Below are 22,669 nucleotides of genomic sequence, written 5' to 3' on the forward strand. Positions count from 1 at the left end.
GGGAAGCAACAGTGGCCGTGCCTCTGGCACAGAGTCTGGCCCTGTGGCTCAGAAGGGTAGGGAAAGGAAGAGGAAGGCAGTAGTAATAGGGACTCGATAGTTAGGGAGTCAGATAGGCGATTCTGTGGACGCAATCAGGAGACCCGGATGGTAGTTTGCCTCCCTGGTGCCAGGGTCCAGGATGTTTCTGATTGCGTCCAAGATATCTTGAAGTGGAAGGGTGAGGAGCCAGAGGTCATGGTACATATAGGTACCAATAACATAGGTAGGAAAAGGGAACAGGTCCTGAAAGGAGAATATAGGGAGTTAGGAAGGCAGTTAAGAAGAAGGACCGCAAAGGTAGTAATCTCGGGATTACTGCCTGTGCCAAGCGACACCGAGAGTAGGAATGGAATGAGGTGGAGGATAAATGCGTGGCTGAGGGATTGGAGCAGGGGGCAGGGATTCAAGTTTCTGGATCATTGGGACCTCTTTTGGGGCAGGTGTGACCTGTACAAAAAGGACTGGTTACACTTGAATCCTAGGGGGACCAATATCCTGGCGGGAAGGTTTAATAGAGCTGTTAGGGAGGGTTTAAACTAATTTGGCAGGGGGATGGGAACCAGAATGATGGAGCAGAGGAGAGGGAAAACAGAAATAGATCTAAGGTAGTGAGCAGTAAGGATGTCAGGAAGGGCAGGCAGGTGATGGAGCAAATTTGCAGCCATTGGGATGAGTTGCAGTGCAATCAATGCAAAAAGTACCAAATACTGGACTTAAGGTGTTATACTTAAATGCACGCAGCATTAGGAATAAGGTGGATGATCTTGTTGTACAGTTACAGATTGGCAGGTATGATGTTGTGGTCATCACTGAGATGTGGCTAAAGGATGCATGTCTCTGGGAGCTGAACATCCAAGGATACATGGTGTATTGGAAGAATACGCAGGTAGGTAGAGTGGGTGGCGTGGCTTTACTGGTAAGAAATTATATTAAATCATTAGAAAGAGTTGACATAGGATCGGAAGGTACAGAATCTTTATGGGTTGAGCTAAGAAATTGCAGGGGTAAAAGGACCCTGATGGCAGTTATCTACAGGCCTCCAAACAGCTGCAGTGATGTGGACTACAAATTACAACAGGAAATAGAAAAGGCTTGCCAGAAGGGCAGTGTTATGATAATTGTAGGGGATTTTAACATGCAAGTGGATTGGGAAAATTAGGTCAGCACTGGATCTCAAGAGAGAGAATTTGTAGAATGTCTACGAGATGGCTTTTTAGAACAGCTTGTTGTTGAGCCCACTAGGTGATCGGCTGTACTGGATTGGGTATTGTGTAATGAACCAGAGGTGATTAGAGAGATGGAAGTGAAGGAACCCTTAGGAGGCAGTGATCACAACATGATTGAGTTCACTGTGAAATTTGAGAAAGAGAAGCCAAAATCCAATGTGTCAGTATTTCAGTGGAGTAAAGGAAATTACAGTGGCATGAGAGAGGATCTGGCCAAGGTTGACTGGAAAGGGACACTAGCGGGAAGGACAGCAGAACAGCAGTGGCTGAAGTTTATGCGAGAAGTGAGGAAGGTGCAAGACAGATATATTCCAAAGAAGAAATTTTGAATGGAAAAAGGATGCAACCGTGGCTGACAAGAGAAGTCAAAGCCAAAGTAAAAGCAAAGCAGAGGGCATACAAGCAAGCAAAAATTAATGGGAAGACAGAGGATTGGGAAGTTTTTAAAAGCTTACAAAAGGAAACTAAGAAGGTCATTAAGAGGGAAGAGATGAACTATGAAAGGAAGATAGCAAATAATATCAAAGAGGATACTAAAACCTTTTTCAAGTATATAAGGAGTAAAAGACAGGTGAGAATAGATATAGGACCGATAGAAAATGATGCTGGAGAAATTGTAATGGGAGATAAGGAGATGACGGAGGAACTGAATAAGTATTTTGCATCAGTCTTCACTGAGGAAGACATCAGCAATATACCGGACATTCAAGGGTGTCAGGGAAGAGAATATGCGCAGTCACAATTATGACAGAGAAAGTACTCAGGAAGCTGAATAGTCTAAGGGTAGATAAATCTCCTGGACCAGATGGAATGCACCCTCGTGTTCTGATGGAAGTAGCAGTGGAGATTTTTGGAGGCATTAGCAATGATCTTTCAAAAGTTGATAGATTCTGGCCTGGTTCCAGAGGACTGGAAGATTGCAAATGTCATTCTGCTATTTAAGAAGGGGACAAGGAAGCAAAAAGGAAATTATAGACCTGTTAGCTTGACATTGGTGGTTGGGAAGTTGTTGGAGTCGATTGTCAAGGATGAGGTTACGGAGTACCTGGAGGCATATGACAAGATGGTCAGAACTCAGCATGGTTTCCTTAAAGGAAAATCCTGCCTGACAAACCTAGTGCAATTTTTTGAGGAAATTACAAGTAGACTAGACAAGGGAGATGCAGTGGATGTTGTGTATTTGGATTTTCAGAAGGCCTTTGACAAGGTGCCACACATGAGGCTGCTAAACAAGATTAGAGCCCATGGAATTACGGGAAAGTTACATACGTGGATAGAGCGTTGGTTGATTGGCTGGAAACAGAGAGTGGGAATAAAGGGATCCCATTCTGGTTGGCTGCCGGTTACCAGTGGTGTTCCACAGGGGTCCGTGTTGGGGCCGCTTCTTTTTATGTTGTATATCAACGATTTGGATTATGGAATAGATGGCTTTGTGGCTAACTTTGCTAATGATACAAAGATAGGTGGAGGGGCCGGTAGTACTGAGGAAACAGAGAGACTGCAGAGAGACTTGGATAGATGGGGAATGGGCAAAGAAGTGGCAAATGAATTACAATGTCAGAAAGTGTATGGTCATGCACTTTGGTAGAAGAAATAAACGGGCAGACTATTATTTAAGTGGGGAGAGAATTCAAAGTTCTGAGATGCAATGGGACTTGGGAGTCCTCGTTCAGGATACCCTTAAGGTTAACCTCCAGGTTGAGTCGGTGGTGAAGAAGGCGAATGCAATGTTGGCATTCATTTCTAGAGGAATAGAATGTAGGAGCAGGGATGTGATGTTGAGGCTCTATAAGGCACTGGTAAGACCTCACTTGGAATACTGTGTGCAGTTTTGGGCTCCTTATTTAGTGCTGACATTGGAGAGGGTTCAGAGAAGGTTCACTAGAATGATTCCAGGAATGAGAGGGTTAACATATGAGGAACGTTTGACCGCTCTTGGACCGTACTTCTTGGAGTTTAGAAGAATGAGGGGGGACCTCATAGAAACATTTCGAATGTTGAAAGACATGGACAGAGTGGATGTGGCAAAGTTGTTTCCCATGGTGGGGGAGTCTAGTACGAGAGGAATGACTTGAGGATTGTAGGGCGCCCATTCAGAACAGATGCGAATTTTTTTTTTTAGCCAGGTGGTGTTGAATCTATGGAATTTGTTGCCATGGGCAGCAGAGGAGGCTAAGTTATTGGGTGTATTTAAGGCAGAGGTTTATAGGTATCTGAGTAGGCAGGGCATCAAAGGTTATGGTGAGAAGGCGGGGGAATGGGACTAAAGGAGAGATTGGATCAGCTCATGTTGAAATGGCGGAGCAGACTCGATGGGCCAAATGGCCAACTTCTGCTCCTTTGTCTTATGGTCTTATAACTGCTGGTACAGTACACAGTAAAAATGAGACAACATTCCTCCAGGACCATGGTGCTACATGAAACAACACAAAACTACATTAGATTTCAGACCTACACAGGGCTACATAAAGTGTACAAAACAGTGCAAGACAGTCCAATAATTAACAAACAAGACAGGCGGTAAGAGTCAGGTGGTGAAACATATCAGATCCTCCTTGAGAGGTGACTTGGATCCACTCCAATTTGCCTAGCACAGCAATAGTTCCACAGTGGATGCCATCTGACCAACAGCGCCACATGCGGTATGCCAGCTGCACAGCCACTGAGCGACAAGATCTGCATCGCGTGGTGAAGGCGGCCCAGCGAATTGTCAGGATGGAGCTCCCAGGACTGGACATCATCTATTCCAGCAGACTCAGGTGGAAAGCAATCAGCATAACCAGAGACACCACACACCCCGGCCACTCCCTGTTTGACCCGCGGCTGTCCAGCAAAAGGTTCAGGACACTAAAAGCCAGAACAAATAGACTGAGGAACAGCTTCTACCCCAGAGCTGTGGCCTCCATCACACCACTCCCACAGAACAATGACTGAAACTGTGAGCACACACAAGGACTCAAATACTCGCACTAACGGCACTTTGTGCATTACTGTGATATTCTGGTGCTGCTGCAACTTATTTTCTGCTACTTATCTGTTTAATACTGTTTTTCTATTACTGTTTTGTTTTCATCTACCACTTTATTTAATTGCCTGAGAGGAAGCCAGACAGAGTTTCATTGTAACTATGTATAATGACCAAAAAGATCATTCATTCATTCATCTTATTGGCTCTTCACTCCATCTTGAAACATCTGGACAGCAAAGATGCATACATCAGGATGTTTTATTTACCACAGTCCATCATTTAATAACATCATACCCTCAAAACTAATCAACAAGCCCCAAGACCCTGGCCTCAACACCTCCTTGTGCAATTGGATCCCGGATTTCCTCACTTGTAGACCCCAGTCAGTTTGGAATGGGAACAATATCTCCTCTATGACCTGCATCAGCACAGGTTCACCACAAGGCTGTGTGCCTAGCCCTTACTCTACTTGCTTTATAGCTATAACTGTGTGGCTAAGTACAGCTCCAACACCATATTCAAGTTTGCTGAAGACACCATTGTTGTGGGCCAAATCACGTGTGGTGCTGAATCAACATACAGGGGAGAGTTTGAAAATTTGGCTGAGTGGTGTCATAACAACAACCTCTCAATCAATATCAATAAGACCAAGGAAATGATTGTAGACTTCAGGAGAGGGAAACTAGAGGTCCATAAGCCAGTCCTCATCAGAGGATCAAAGGTCAAGAGGGTTAGCAAATTTAAGTTCCTGGGTGTTACTATTTCAGAGAATCTGTCCTGGACCCAGCACATAAGTGCAATTGCAAAGAAAGACGTTAGTTCCTTAGGATTCTGAGGCAATTCAGCATGAAATTTAAAACTTTGACAAACTTCTTTAGCTATGCAGTGGAGAGTGTATTGACTGGCTGCATCACAGCCTGGTATGGAAACACCAATACATTTGAATTGGAAAATCCAACAAAAGATAATGGATTCAGCCTAGTACATCACAGGTAAAGCCCTCCCAACCAACGAGCACATCTACATCAAATGCTGTCGGAGGAAAGCAGCATCCATCATCGGAAATCGTTACCACCCAGGTCATGCTCTCTTCTCGCTGATGCCATCAAGTAGAAGGTACAAGAGCTGTAGTGAGGAGAGGTGGTTGATAGGGCAAAATTGCAGTCAACAGCATAAGTTGCAACGTAAAAGGTGGACAGAATTGGAAAGGGTGAATATAGGACTGAAGGTGTTGAATCTGAATGCACGCAGCATACAGAATAAGGTAGATGAACTTGCAACACCATTGCAGATTGGCAGGTATGATGTCGATGGAATCACTGAATTATGGTTGAAAGATTATAGATGGGAGATTAATGTCCTGATGCACCATCAATAACTCTCTCTAAGACGTAAAGGCGAGATATCGGCTTTTATTGACTGGAAGAAGGAACAAGCAGTGGTTGACCATCATACTACATCCTGGAGACAGAGAGGCTGGGCTCAGACCTCAATCGCCTTTATACAGGGGTCTGTAGGAGGAGCCACAGGAGCAGTCAGCAGGGGGCGTGTCCAGACAGGTATATGTAGTTCACCACATGTCCAAGGATACAAATTGTATCGAAAGGACTTTCAGGAAGGCAGAGAGGGTGATTTTGCTCTGTTGGTAAAAAATGAAATCAAATTTTTAGAAAGAAGTGACATAGGATCAAAAGATGTTCAATCATTGTGGAGAGAGCTAAGGATCTGCAAGGGTAAAAAGATCCTGATGGGAGTTGTATACAGACCCCCAAACAGTAGTAAGGATGTGGTCTACAAATTACAATGGGTGATAAAAAAATTGCATGCCAAAAGGGCAATGTTACAATAGTCATGGGGGACTTCCATATGCAGGTAGATTGGGAAAATCAGGTTGGTGCTGGATTACAAGGAGGGGTGTTTCTAGAGTGTCTATGAGATGGCTTTTTAGAGCAGCTGGTGGTTGAGCCCACTAGAGGATCAGCTTTTCTGGAATGGGTGTTGGGCAATGAACCAGAATTAATTGGAAACCCTAAGAATCCTTAGGGGGAAGTGAAGATAATATGATTAAATTCACCCTGAAGGAGCTAAAGTCAGATGTATCAGTATTACAGTGGAGTAAAAGGAATTACAGAAGCATGAGAGAGGAGTTGACCAGATCGGAAAAGAACACAGACAGGATGAGGACAGAGAAGCCATGGCTGGAATTTCTGGAAAAAATTTGGAAGACACAGGATATAGATCCCAAAGAGGAAGAAGTATTCTAAAGGCAAGATAACATCACCATGGCCAACAAGAACAGTTGAAGCCAACCTAAAAGGCAAAGAGAGGGCATATAATAGAGCAAAAATTAGTGGGAAGGTAGTGGGTTGGGAAGCTTTTAAAAACCAACAGAAGGCAACTAAAAAAGTCATTAAGAAGGTAAAGATAGAATACGAAAGTAAGCTAGTCTATTGTATTCAAGAGGATACCAAATGTTTCTTCAGATACACAAAGTGGAAAAGAAAGGGGAGAATGAATATCAGGCCAATGGAAATTGATGTTGGAGAGCTAATGGGGAACAAAGAAATGGCAGATGAACTGAATAAGTATTTTGCATCAGTCTTCATGGTGGAAGACACCAGCAGTATGGTGCAAATTCCAGCTGTCGGGGTCATGAAGTGTGTGAAATTACAATAGACAATAGACAATAGGTGCAAGAGTAGGCCATTCGGCCCTTTGAGCCTGCACCACCATTCAATCTCATCATGGCTGATCATCCACAATCAGTACCCCGTTCCTGCATTCTCCTCATATCCCTTGACTCTGCTATCTTTAAGAGCTCTATATAACTCTTTCTTGAAAGCATCCAGAGAATTGGCCTCCACGGCCTTCTGGGGCAGAGCATTCCATAGATCCACAACTCTCTGGGTGAAAAAGTTTTTCCTTAACTCCGTTCTAAATGGCCTACCCCTTATTCTTAAACTGTGGCCTCTAGTTCTGGACTCCCCCAACATCAGGAACATGTTTCCTGCCTCTTGCTTGTCCAATCCCTTAATAATCTTATATGTTTCAATCAGATCCCCTCTCATCCTTCTAAGTTCCAGTGTATACAAGCCCAGTCACTCCAATCTTTCAACACATGACAGTCCCACCATCCCGGGAATTAACCTTGTGAACCTACGCTGCACTCCCTCAATAGCAAGAATGTCCTTCCTCAAATCTGGAGACCAAAACTGAGCACAATACTCCAGGTGTGGTCTCACCAGGTCCCTGTACAACTGCAGAAGGACCTCTTTGCTCCTATACTCAACTCCCCTTGTTATGAAGGCCAACATGCCATTAGCTTTCTTCACTGCCTGCAGTACCTGCATGCTTACTTTCAGTGACTGATGTACACGAACACCTAGATCTTGTTGTACTTCCCCTTTTCCTAACTTGACACCATTCAGATAGTAATCTTCCTTTCTGTTCTTGCCACCAAAGTGGATAACCTCACATTTATCCACATTAAACTGCTTCTGCCATGCCTCTGCCCACTCACCCAACCTGTCCAAGTCACCCTGCATTCTCCTAACATCCACCTCATACCTCACACTGCCACCCAGCTTTGTGTCAACTACAAATTTGCTAATGTTACTTTTAATCCCTTCATCTAAATCATTAATGTATATTGTAAACAGCTGCGGTCCCAGCACCGAGCCTTGCGGTACCCCACTAATTACTTACCATAACTAGAGAGAAGGTTCTTGGGAAACGGAAAGGTCTGAAGGCAGATAAGTTACCTTGGCTCGTTAGCCTTGGAATGCAGCACACCTAGGAGAAAAAAAACTCTGATTGAAAACCTCCGCTGCCTTGCGGCTATACCTACTCACGGGAAAGGCTTCGGGAGCAAACCCCGAGGAAGAAATCCAGAGTTGAGATCCTAAGGCAGTCCGATGTTGAATCAACTTCACTCTGGCAGCTCCTGCCGTTCAGCCGTTGTCAAAATGTTGTGCCTGGCATCCCTTTTGATAACAGCGTCCCTTGACATTCCTAATCTCTACCCAGATGGATTCAACATTCTGCTCCTTAGATCTTATATTGTCTCTCACTATTACCCTAATTTCATCCCTAATTAAGAGCGTGACCCCAACTTCTTGCCTATCCTTCCGTATTACCTGATATCCTGGATATTTAATTCCCAGTCCTCTCCACCCTGCTTTCTGTAATGACCACTAAATTATACCCCTTTATACTGACTTGTGGCACATGTTCACTGACCTTGTTATGAGTATCGTACGTGGAAACATAGAGTAAAATGTGTTATTTGTGTTAACAACCAGCGTGCCCAAGGTTGTGCTGGAGGCGGGTTGCAAGTGTCACCACACATTCCAGCACCAACATCACATGTCCACAATACCCGGCAGAACAACACAGAACACAAGAAGCAACAAAATAGCAACAGCAAAACAAGCCCCTTTCCTCCCTCCCACCCATCCACACAGAGGTTCCTCTAATTCCAGGAACAGGTCTTCAGTCTTCAGCATGTAGTCTCCAGTCCCCTGCCTTTGAACTCACAATCCACCTGATGATGATCTTGTACTATGCTGTTTATCTGAACTTCACTTTCTCTGTAGCTTTTACACTTTATCCTGCATTGTTATTGTTTTTTTGATGTGAATGGACTGCGGTGACTTAGACCAGAAGACCTGAAGACATTTGAGCAGCATTAGTCTGCTCCACCATTCCAAGATGGCCTTTGTAATTTTCATCTCAACCTTATTCTCTTGCCTTCTCCCCATAACCTTTGACACCTTCAGTAATCAAGAACCAATCAACCTCCGTTTTAAATATACCCAGTAATTTGGCCTCTACAGCCGTCTGTGGCAATGAATTCCACAGATTCACCACCCTCCGGCTAAAGAAATTCTTCCTCAGCTTTGTTTTAAAGGGATATTCCTCTATTCTGAGGCTATGCCCACTGGCCCTGGACTCCACCACTATATGAAACTACCACTCGATGTCCACTCTATCTAGGCCTTACAATATTCAAATGGACGATCTTAAATTTCAGCTACTGATTGGCAAGTATGACATTGTGGCCATCTCTGAAACTTGGCTAAAGGATGGCTGCCATTGGGAGCTGAACGTCCAGGGATATACGATCTATCGGAAAGATAGGTCAGTGAGTAGAGGGGGTGGTGTGGCCCTGTGTATAAGAAACAATATTAAATCATTAGAAAGGGATGGCATAGGATCGGAAGGTGTAGAGTCTCTATGAGTTGAATTATGAAATGACAAAGGTAAAAGGACCCTAATAGCAGTTATAAACAGGCCTCCAAACAGCAGCCGGGATATGGATTGCAAATTACAGCAGGAGATAGAAAAGGCATGTCAGATGGGCAATGTCATGATAATCGTTGGGGATTTTAACATGAAAGTGGATTGGGAAAACTGGGCCAGTACCAGACCTCGAGAGAGAATTTGTAGAATGTCTAAGGGACGGCTTTTTAGAACACTTGTTGTTGAGCCCACTAGGGGATCGGCTGTGCTGGATTGGGTGTTGTGCAATGATCTGGAGGTGATAAGAGAGCTTAAGGTTAAGGAACCCTTAGTGAACAATGATCACAGTATGATCGAGTTCACTTTGAAATTTGAGAAGGAGAAACTAAATTCCAATGTGTCAGCATTTCAGTGAAATAAAGGAAATTACAATGGCATGAGAGGAGAACTGGCCAAGGTTGACTGGAAAGAGGCACTAGCAGGAATTTCAGCAGAGCAGCAATGGTTGGAGTTTCTGCGAAAAATGAGGGAAATGCAAGACAGATATATTCCAAATAAGAAGAAATATTCAAATGGAAGAAGGACACTACTGTGGCTGACAAGTGAAGTCAGAGCCAAAGTCAAAGCAAAAGAGAGGGCATACAAGGAAGCCAAAGCCAATGGGAAGATGAAGGATTGGGAAGCTTTTAAAAACTTGCAGAAGTAAACTAGGAAGGAAAAGATGAATTATGAAGGAAAGCTGGCAACTCATAACAAAGAAGATACTAAAAGCTTTTTTAAGTATATAAAGGGTGGAAGAGAGTTAAGGGTAGATATAGGACCAATAGAAAATGACACTGGAGATATTGTAATGAGAAACGAAGAGATGGCAGAGGAACTGAATGGGTATTTTGAGGAAATACTATAGACGAAACTATAGACCTGTTAGGCTGACATCAGTGGTTGGGAAATTGCTGGAATCGATTGTTAGGGTTGAGATTACGAGGTACCTGGAGGCAATGACAAGATAGGCCAAAGCCAGCATGGTTTCCTGAAAGGAAAATCTTGCCTGACTAACTTACTGCAATTTTTTTACGGAAATTGCAAGCAGGGTAGACAAGGAGAAGTAGTAGGTGTGGTGTACTTGAATGTTCAGAAGGCTTTTGAACAAGGTGCCAAACTTGTGGCTGCTAGCAAGATAAGATCCATGGAATTACAGGGGATTACTAGCATGGGTGGAGCATTGGCAGAAAGCAGAGAGTGGGAATAAAAGGATCCTATTCTGGCTGGTAGCCAGTTACCAGTGGAGTTCCATAAGAGTTGGTGTTGGAATCGCTGCTTTTTATGATGTATGTCAACGATTTGGACTATGGAATTAATGGATTTGTGGCTAAATTTGCCAATGATACAAAGATAGGTGGAGGAGTGAGTAGTGTTGAGACCCTGCAGAGAGACTTAGATAGTTTACGGGAATGGGCAAAGAAGTGGCAAATGAAATACAATGTTGGAAAGTGTATGGTCATGCACTTTGGTGGAAGAAATAAATGGGCAGACTATTACTTAGATGGGGAGAGAATTCAAAATGCAGAGATGCAAAGGGACCTGAGAGTCCTTGTGCAGAATACCCTAAAGGTTAACCTCCAGGTTGTGTCGGTGGTGAAGAAGGCAAATGCAATGTTGGCATTCATTTCTAGAGGTATAGAATATAAGAGCAGGGAGGTGATGTTGAGGCTCTATAAGGCACTCGTGAGACCACACTTAGAGTACTGTGTGCAGTTTTGGGCTCCTTTCGAAAGGATGTACAGACATTGGAGAGGGTTCAGAGAAGATTCATGTGAATGATTCCAGGAATGAAAGGAATGAGGAACGTCTGGCAGCTCTTGGGCTGTATTCCGTGTTCAGGAGAATGAGGGGGGATCTCATAGAAACATTCCGAATGTTAAACGGCCTGAACAGATTATATATGGCAAAGTTATTTCCCATGATAGGGGAGTCCAGGAGAAGAGGGCACGACTTCAGGATTGAAGGATGCCCACTTAGAACAGAGATGCAGAGGGTGGTGAATCTGTGGAATTTGTTGCCACGAGCGGCCGTGGAGGCCAAGTCATTGGGTGTATTTAAGGTAGGGATAGATAGATTCTTGATTACCCAGGGCATCAAAGGGTATGGGGAGAAGGCGGGGGAGTGGGAACGACTAGAAGAATTGGATCAGCCCATGATTGAATGGTGGAGCAGACACAATAGGCTTATTGGCCTACTTCTGCTCCTATATCATATGGTCTTATAGTTTAAATCAGATCCTCCCTCATTCTTCTCATCTGCGGCGGATACAGGCCCAAAGCCATTACACTTGACCTGCATGAACATTATGCAAGACAAGCTTTTCAATGTATCTTGTTACATGTAACAATAATAAGGTAATGGGGACAAGCTCCCACTACCTATTAAATGCTCTCAATTACGGTGCTCCTCAAATAGCCTCTGACAACCACATCTGGCTCCCAGCCTTCACATGTGGCTTAGCTACTAAGCCTGGCAGAACCATTTCCACTGACAGGAGAAGGGGCAAAGGCAGGTTACTGGTGCCTTAAAACCAGTCTCTTTGGGCAGATGGGGCTCGTCAGCCGTGGTTGGCAGCTCATCTAGCAGAAGGAAGACTTCATTGCCTTGCAACTGTACCCATGGATGGGGAGGTCTTTAGGAGTAAACCCGGGGGTAAATCCGGAGTTGTAGTCCCTAAGGCTGTCCTATGTTGAGTTCAATGCTGACTGGCAACTCCTGCAATGCTGCTGGTCCCATGATGCATCGGACTCTGCCATTCCTTTGAGTGCATCAGATGTGTGTAGAGGGGGAGCTTGCCTCATGGGCAACAGCTCGTTTTCCATATCATACTGCCGAGGCGTACCTATCCAGACAGCTAGGATGCAAAGTTTAAGGGAGATCCTAAGCAATGGAGGCCTCAGGAGACTATCAAATAAACCTCTAGTATGATAAGATGGACTCTTGACTCACAATGCATTTTGCTATGGCTTTTCACCTAATTGTCTGCCCGCACTCCACTTTCTCTGTAACTATAACACTTTATTCTTCATTCTGTTATTGTTCTCCCTTGTACTACCTCAATGTACTGATGTGATGAAGTGAATTGTTTGGATGGCATACAACACAATGGTTTTCACTGTACCTCAGTACATGTGACAATAATAAACCAACTTACCTATTTAACCTTTTACCTTGGAAACCTGAATGATGCTGGAATGTGGAGCAGGAGCTCCCAACCCTGGGTCCACGGACCCCTCGATGGAGGTCCAGGCATAAAAAAGGTTGGGAACCTCTGTACTAGAGCAACTCAACAGGTTGGGCATCATCAGCGGAGGGAAGGAAATGTGACAAGTCAAATCCCTCCTGATAATTCACTGGAAAATTAATTAACACACAGTGTATCATCTTTTTTATAAAAAGAGCTAAAAGAGTTTTGAGGTATTAACAATATCGAGTGCAATGGAAAATTTACCAGCCTGACACCACCAAAGATCCAAGGACGTTGTATCATCAGAGTTTTGTTTTGTGTCTGGAGGAAAATAACATTGACTCTATGATGAGATTCTGTGGGTAACTTTATTGATATTCAAATGTGAAGAATTAGTCCGACAGGCAAGAAGTACTTCCTTCGAACAAACACCTGACCTTATGCATGAAATAACCTGAGAGATAGTTGCGTCTAGGGTGCATAATAAATCTCCTTCTGAGAAACTCGCTGTGAATAACAATTTCAGCTAATCCATTTGGCTCAGGGGCACAGACACTGACAGGCCATAGATTTTAGGTTGTAAATTATGAAGGGAGAATTTGAAGAAATCTAAAAGGAGCAATAATCAGCTACAGTTCCAAAGATTTAAAATTCAATTTAACTTGCAAAGTTACAAAATACCCAAAGTTGAAGCACAAATTAATGAGGAAAGAGTTATATCTAATGTCAGATATTAATGTACGTTTTTAGACTTTCTGCTGTAGGATAAGTATGAAACTAGAATTAGAACAGATTAAACCTGCTGGAAATGTTCACCAAAGTTTGCAACATCCACTCACTCACAGGGAAATAAAGTGGGAATGGGGAAAAACTGGGAGATTAAGAGTTCAGCTTTTAGTATATGTGGAACAGAAGCTGCTCTCTGACATAGGAGGTATCCAGATATTCTGAAGATGGCTATAAGGGCAGGGTGATGCCTTCCACTGTAGACCTCTTTTGACAGTGCCCAGATTGCTGTGGGTCAATGTTGTCTGGGAGGCTAGAGTTGATGAGTGCCATAACCAGCCTCCGGTGGTGATGAATGCCAGAACTTCCTCTGTTCTACCCCCACCCTTTTACTGGAGACAGAATGGAGATAGGGGAAAATCAGGGAGAAGGAAGAAGAGTCAGATAGGAGCACATAGGAGGATCACGATGAGGGACAGTTTTCATTCGTAAGAGATAGGCCACATTGGCAATGCCACCATTTATTGCCATTTCCTAATTGCTCCTCCCTGAACTGGTGCAATGGACAAAGAACTGGATCAGTGAGTCTAAATATACATAACTTCCAGATCAGAGGTACATTAGTGAACTACAGGAGTTTAGCCATTCCATGTATCGCAGTACAAAACTGGTACTTTCAGATCTAACTTTGCATGACACAATAGCACAGCGGTTACTGTGGGTTGCTATTTTGCCACCGGGAAAGCACAGTCCTTGGACTATGTTAGTATCTGACACAAAAGGACACATTTCACTGTATGTTTTGATGTACGTGTGACAAATAATGCTGATCTTTATCTACCCTTCGGCCAAAAGAGGAGTTTCTCACTTTTCATCATTACAAAATAACTTAAAAGTTCAAAATAAATTTTATTATCAGAGTACAGATATGTCATCATATAGAACCCATTTTCATTTTCCTGCATACTCAGCAAATCTATAGAGTAGTAACTATAACAGGACCAATGAAAGATCAACCAGAGTGCAGAAGACAATAAACTGTGAGTGAGTGAGGTCTCCATTGGTCAGGGTGGACTGTGGATGTTGTGCCCTAGCTGTCTAGATACACAAGCCAGGGCAGTATGATACGGTGAGCAAGCTGTTGCCCATGTAGCAGGCTCCCCCTCTCCACACATCTGATGAACCCAAAGCAACAGCACAGACCGATACAGTTTGGTACCAGCAACAGCGCAGGAGTTGCCATTCAGCATTGCACTCAATCCAGAATGGCCTTAGGGACTCCAGCTCCAGATTTTTCCCTCAGGGTTTATTCCCGAAGCCTTCCCCATGAGTGGGTATAGCTGCAAGGCAGCGGGGGTCTGAGTTCAGAGATCACACCAAAACTATGCAAAAGTAAATAGAAGAAATAAATAGCAATAAATAATGAGAACATGAGATAACAAGATGAAGAGTCCTTATGTGAGATCATTGGTTGTAGGAATTGAGTGTAGTTATTCCCATCTATTCAAGAGCCTGATGACTGAGAGGTAGTAACTGTGGTGAATGTATGAGGCTCTTGGGCCTTCTACCTGATGGCAGCAGCGAGGAAAGAGCATGGCCTGGGTGGTAATAATCTCTGATGGTGGATGCTGGTTTCCTACAGCAGCATTTCCTGTAGATGTGTTCAGTGGTTTGGAAGGCTTTACCTGTGATGTTCTGATTTTGTGGACTGCTTTGTCGAGCACCTCCGCTCCACCCGCTTCAAAAGGCAGGTTTTCCTGGTGGCTACTCATTCCCATTCCCATTCCCATTCTGCCATGTCAGTCCACGACCCCCTCTACCACCATGGTGAGCCCGTTCTCAGGCCGGAGAGCAACACTTCATTTTCTGTCCGGGTAGCCACCAAACTGATGGCATGAACATCAATTTTTCTAACTGCCAGTAATTTCAACCACCCCCCCCCCCCCCCCCATCCCTCTCATTTTCCATTCTTCCTTCTGGCTCTCCTCTTACCTCTTCCCTTCTCCTCACCAGCCTGTCATCTCTGTCTGGTGCCCCTCCTCCTACCCTTTCTCCCATGGTCCACTCTCTTCTCCTTTCAAATTCCTGTTTTTTCAGCCCTTTACCTCTTCCGCCTATCACCTCCCATCTTATAACCATATAACAATCACAGCACGGAAACAGGCCATCTCGGCCCTCCTAGTCCGTGCCGAACTCTTAATCTCACCTAGTCCCACCTAACCGCACTCAGCCCATAACCCTCCACTCCTTTCCTGTCCATATACCTATCCAATTTTACCTTAAATGACACAACTGAACTGGCCTCTACTACTTCTACAGGAAGCTCATTCCACACAGCTATCACTCTCTGAGTAAAGAAATACCCCCTCGTGTTTCCCTTAAACTTTTGCCCCCTAACTCTCAAATCATGTCCTCTCGTTTGAATCTCCCCTACTCTCAATGGAAACAGCCTATTCATGTCAACTCTATCTATCCCTCTCAAAATTTTAAATACCTCGATCAAATCCCCCCTCAACCTTCTACGCTCCAATGAATAGAGACCTAACTTGTTCAACCTTTCTCTGTAACTTAAGTGCTGAAACCCAGGTAACATCCGAGTAAATCTTCTCACTTCATCCCCCCCACCACCTTCCCCAGCCATCCACCTTCCCTTTCACCTGGCTTCACTTATCACCTGCCATCTTGTACTCCTCCCCCGGCACTCCCCCCTTCCCTTCCAGTCCCAATGAAGGGTCTTGGCCCAAAATGTCAACTGTTTATTCCTCTCCATAGCTGTTGTCTGATCTGCTGAGCTCCCCCAGCAAAGTTCAAAAGTTCAAAGTAAGTTTATTATCAAAGTACATTTATGTCACCATATACAGTCCTGAGATTCATTTTCTAGCAGACATACTCAATAAATCCAATAGCCATCACAGAAGCAATGAAAGACGGAACCAACAGTGCAGACAACCAGTGTGCAAAAGCCAACAAACTGTGCAAATACAAAGAGAAAGCACTAAAAGAAATAATAATATTAATAATAAGAAGAAACAAATAAGCGATAACAATAGAAGACATGAGATAAAGTGTCTTGAAAGTGAGTCCATAGAATGTACCAGTTCCCCACTCTGATGAAAGGTCATCGCCTTGAATGGCTGCAACTCTCCTGAGATGCTGCCTGATCTGCTGCAAGTTCCAAGAGTTTCTCAGGTTTTCCGGCATCTGTTGAACTTTTTGTTTAAATTAAAGTGGTCGCTGGCTGGTTTGTCAAAAATTCCAAGCAGCACTAATGTTTTCTTCTTCTGCACATTTTCTTGGCTAGCAACATAGAAAGTAAAGCTGAAGAGCTGGTTGTACGCTGCTCTTCACCGAACACATCTGCCTTGTGTGCAAATACACAGCAAATTATTTTTTTTTTAAATTGTCAGATTATTCTGTGCATGTATAAACTAGGACCAGGAAAAGGCCAATCAAGCCCCTGAAATTGCCCCACCATTCAATAAAATCACAACCGATTAGATTGTAATCTCAACTGCATTCTCCCTTCTGTTCCGAGTAACCTTTCACCTCCTTGATTATCAAGAATCTATTTACTTTAGACTTCACTATATTCAAATGTTCTGCTTCCATAGAAATCAGAACAGTATAGCTCAGGAACAGGCTCTTCAGCCCTCTGGGTCTGTGCAGAATTAAACTAAATCTCTTCACCCTGCACAAGTTTCGTTGTTGCAATTCCTTCATTGCAATACACATAAAATCCCAAGGAACTCGGCAGGTCAGACAGCATCGATGGAAAGAATGAAACAGTCGACTGTTTATTCATCTCCATGGATACTGACTGACCTGCTGAGTTTCTCCGGCATTTTGTGTGTGTTGTTCTGGTTTTCCAGCATCAGCAGACTTTCGAATGTTTATGATATCCCTCCATTCCCCGCATATTCATGTGTCTGTACAAAAACTTGTTCAAGACTTCTATTGTGTCTGTTTCCACCACTACCTTGACAGTCCATTCCAGGTACCCTCCACTCGCAAACCACTTGCTCTGCACATCTCCCTTAAACCTACCCCTCTTACCTTAAATCCTCTATCAATTTGCCATTCCTACCCTGGGGAAAAAGATTTTCGACCCTATCTATTATGCATTGAGTTGCTGCCACATGATTGTTAGAGATTTGTATTAATGAGCAGATCTACAGGTGTTCCTAATAAAGTGGCCTCTGAGTATATCGTAGGCAGCCGTCAATCCTACCGGATCACGGGTTTGTGCCTCTGGTGGACGGGCGCAAGCCTGGGCAGGAAGATTTGAAGAACCGGCTGTTGTCCATGCAGTGGGATCCTCCTCTCCACGTCACTGCTTGGTCCAAGGGAAGGGCAAGTGCCGATACAGCTTGGCACTAGTGTCGTCGCAGAGGTTGCCAGAGTGAAGTTGTAAACAACATCAAACTTCCTTAGGGACCCCGGCTCCGGATTTCTTCCTCAGGGTTTACTATCGAAGCCTTTCCGTTTTGGCTGCAAGGCAGCGAAGGTTCAAAATCAGAGTTTTCCTTCCCCTTGGCGGGCTGCTGTCCAAGGCTGATGAGCCCCACCAGCCCAAAGCAATTGGTTCTGAGGCACCAGTGGTCCACCTTTGCCCCTTCTCTTGTCAGTAGAAACAGTTCCGCCAGGCCTAGTAGCTACACCACACGTGAAGGCCAAGAGCTGGACTTGGTTGTCAGAGGCTGTTAGATTCGCACACCGTTTGGAGCACTTTATAGGTAGTGGGAGCTTATCCCCACTACAATCCCCGCCATGAAAACCTTAGGAACCATTGAGTATATAAAGACTTTCTTTCAAGCAAACACACCAACAAGTTTAAAGCATTCTTGTGGATAATTTGATTGTATTTCCAAGTATGACTATACATCATTTCTAACTTGTTAACTGCATCTGACAAAAACATACAAAATAATTCAGCCAACAGACACAAAATGCTGGAGGAACTCAGCAGGCCAGGCGACACCCATGGAAATGAATAAACAGTTGATGTAAACAGTAAACAGTTGGCCCGGGACCCTTCTTCAGGACTGGAAAGGAAGGGGAATGGCACCAGTATGAAAAGGTGAGAGACAGGAAGGAGGACAAGTGAGAAGGTGATAGGTGAAGCCAGGTGGTAAAGGGCTGGAGAAGAAGGAATCTGATAGGAGAGGAGAGTGGACCATCAGAGAAAGCAAAGAAGGAGAGACACCAGTGGGAGATGATAGACAGATGAGGAGAAGAGGTAAGAGGCTAGAGTGGGGAACAGAAGAAGACCTAAAGCTGGGGGGCATGGGGAGAAATAAAGAGAAAAGAAAAAGAGAAGGAGAAAATATTACTAGAACAAGTTTTTGCCATTAGGTTGGAGGCATACTGCTGCTCCAGCCTGAGAGTGGCCTCATTGTGGCAAAAGAGGAGTCCATGGAGCAACATGTTGGAATGGAAATGACGGTAGGAATTAAAACCATGGCCACAGGGAAATTCTGCTTTTGGCACATGAAGCAGAAATGCTCAATTCGAATAATTCAGCCATCTTGTATACAGTACTGTCTACAATACATCCTGTGCGTTGCATATCTTGTGTTGCTTTTTAAAAAAAGGCTACTATTTAAGTGCATAATTGTAACGTGATTGGAGGAAAGTAGAGGAGGATGTCAGAGATAATGTTGCAGCTCTATGAAACCCTGGTAAGACAGTACTTGGACTACTGTGTACGGTTCTGGTCGCTCATTATAGGAAAGATGTACTGGCTTTACAGAGGCTGCAGAGGATATTTACCAGGATGCTGCCTGGATTAGAGAACATCTCTTATGAAAATAGATTGAGCAAGTTATGGCTTTTTTCTTCTTGAAGGAGGATGAGAGGTGCCTTGATAGAGGTGTCCAAGATGATAAGGTTCATAGGTAGAGTGGACAGCCAGGGACTCTTTCCCAGGGTGGAAAGGGCTAATACAGGACAGCATAATTTTAAGGTGATTGGTGATAAGTATAGAAGTACACAATGAGTGGTAGGTGTGTGGAGTGTCCTGCCAGGTGTGGTAGTAGATGCTGACATATAGGGACATACAAGAAACACTTAGATTGGTACAGTAATTATAGAAATTGAGGTCTGTGTGGGCCGGAAGTGTTAGACTGATTTTAGGGCAGGTTAAAAGGTCTGAACTGTGCTGTAATGTTCTATGTTCTAGATCATTCTGTGACACCAATTCCTTTTCATGGACTCTAGATGAATGTGGGGTTTCAGATGTACTCTGGGTGTATCAAGTCAAGTCAAGTCAAGTCACTTTTATTGTCATTTCGACCATAACTGCTGGTACAGTACATAGTAAAAATGAGACAACGTTTTTCAGGTCCATGGTTTACATGACACAGTACAAAAACTAGACTGAACTACGTAAAAAACAACACAGAGAAAACAACTACACTAGACTACAGACCTACCCAGGACCGCATAAAGTGCACAAAACAGTGCAGGCATTACAATAAATAATAAACAAGACAATAGGCACAGTAGAGGGCAGTAAGTTGGTGTCAGTCCAGGCTTCGGGTATTGAGGCTTGGGGGAAAGAAACTGTTACATAGTCTGGTTGTGAGAGCCTGAATGCTTCGGTGCCTTTTCCCAGATGGCAGGAGGGAGAAGAGATTGTATGAGGGGTGTGTGGGGTCCTTCATAATGCTGTTTGCTTTGTGGATGCAGCGTGTAGTGTAAATGTCCGTGATGGCGGGAAGAGAGACTCCGATGGTCTTCTCGGCTGACCTCACTATCCGCTGCAGGGTCTTGCGATCCGAGATGGTGTAATTTCCGAACCGGGCAGTGATGCAGCTGCTCAGGACACTCTCAATACAACCCCTGTAGAATGTGAAGAGGATGGGGGGTGGGAGATGGACTTTCCTCAGCCTTCGCAAAAAGTAGAGACACTGCTGGGCTTTCTTTGCTTTGGAGCTGGTGTTGAGGGACCAGCTGAGATTCTCCGCCAGGTGAACACCAAGGAATTTGGTGCTATTAACGATCTCTACTGAGGAGCCATCGATATTCAGTGGGGAGTGGTCGCTCCGTGCCCTCCTGAAGTCAACAACCATCTCTTTTGTTTTGTTCACATTCAGAGACAGGTTGTTGGCTATGCACCAGTCCGTTAGCTGCTGCACCTCCTCTCTGTAAGCTGACTCGTCATTCTTGCTGATGAGACCCACCACGGTGGTGTCATCGGCGAACTTGATGATGTGGTTTGAGCTGTGTGTTGCAGCACAGTCGTGGGTCAGCAGAGTGAACAGCAGTGGACTGAGATGTGGTGTTTCAGATGGACTCTGGGTGTATGTGGAGTTTCAGATGAGTATTTCATTGTTTATTGCAATCAAATAAATGTGTATGATGATTCCAAAAGGAGGAACATTTCATTTGGGGTCATCGGTGTCAGAAATTGAAACATACTGCTGATTTAAAAAGAAACCATGATCCATTTGGAAATTGATGACCAGTTCCCAGTTCTCTACAGAAGGAATTTCCTGGAAATTCTTGACTGAAATAATTCATCCATCTTGTATGCTGTCCACACTGTGCATTGCCTATTTTGTGCTGATTTTTAAAATGGCTAATGTGAAAGTGCATAATTTTAAGGTGACTGGATGAAAGTATAGCTGGGTGCCAGAGGTAATGTTGCAGCTCTCTAAAATCCTGGTTAGACCACACTTGGAATATTGTGTTCAGTTCTGATCACTGCATTGTAGGAAGAATGTGGAAACTTTAGAGAGGGTGCAGAGGAAATTTACCAGGATGTTGTCTGGACAACAGAGCATCTCTTTCAATGATAGATTGGTTGAGCTATGTCTTTTCTTTTTGAAGAGAAGTAGGATGAGAGGCAAAATAGTAGCTAAACAAAGTTCAAAGTAAATTTATTATCAAAGTATAAATATATTCCCATATACAACCCAGGGATTCATTTTCTCGCAAATTCATTTTCCTGAATTTTTTTGCAGGCATACTTAATAAATCCAGAACAGAATCAATGTAAGACCACACCAACTTGGATGTTCAACCAGTGTGCAGAAGCCAACAACCTGTGTATATACAAAGAGAAAGACAGAATAATAATAAATAAATAAGCAATAAATATCACAAACATGATATGAAGAGTTCTTGAAAGTGAGTCTCTAGGTTGTGGGAACATTTTAATGATGGGAGTGAGTGAAGTTGAGTGAAATTATCCCCTTTGGTTCAAGAGCCTGATGGTTGAGGTGTGACTGTTCTTGAACCTGGTGGTGTGAGTCCTGAGGCTCCTGTACCTTTTTCCAGATGGCAGCAACAAGAAGAGAGCATGATCTGGGTGGTGTGGGCCCCTGAGGATGGATGCTGCTTTCCTGCAACAACACTTTCTGCAGATGTGCTCAATAGTCAGGAGGGTTTATCCATGATGGACTGGACCATATCTACTACTTTTAGTAAGATCTTTCATTCAGAGGCTTTGATGCAGCCAGACAATATACTCTCCACTACACATCTATAGAAGTTTGTCAAAGTTTTACATTCTTAACAAATTCTTATATTCTTAACACATTGAATGAACGGGCATAGAAAGTGTTCAGGACCCAAGGTTACCTCGTATGACAAATATATCTCAGTTCAAAATTCAAAATAAATTTATTATCAAAGTATATACTGTATATGTCACCATATACTGTATGTGGGCATCAAACTGCTTGCTGTGAGTTTGCGCCCATTTTATCTGCCGTGTGAGTTCAGCCATGCCATATTGCTCGTGGTTTAAATTCCGCCTTCCCGACGCAGTCTCGATGCTGTGTGTGATGTCATGCACGCTACCATCATGAGACTCCAGACTCAACACCACAGTGCATTCATTGCAGTATCGGGAGACTTCAACCGTGTTTCTCTCTCATCAGCCCTACCGACCTTCAATCAGTTTGTCAAGTGTCATACAAGAAAAATTAAAAAACACTGGATCTCTTGTATGCAAATATTAAATATGCATACAGCTCCACAGCTCTCCCCCCACTTGGAAGATCAGATCACAACCTGGTTCACCTCTTGTCGTTATAGAAGCCCGAAGTACAACACAGCTAGCTACCACCACAGTAGTAAAGAAATGGTATCCAGAGGCCATCGAGGCCTTGAAGGGCTACTTTGAGGTTACTGACTGGAATGTGCTTTGTGAACCATATGGGACTTTAACAGACTCACTGATTGCATCACTGGCTATATCATCGACGACTGTTTGCTGCTTCCCTAACAACA

The sequence above is a fragment of the Hemitrygon akajei genome, chromosome 21, assembly GCF_048418815.1.
Source record: "Hemitrygon akajei chromosome 21, sHemAka1.3, whole genome shotgun sequence".
Lineage (NCBI taxonomy): Eukaryota > Metazoa > Chordata > Chondrichthyes > Myliobatiformes > Dasyatidae > Hemitrygon > Hemitrygon akajei.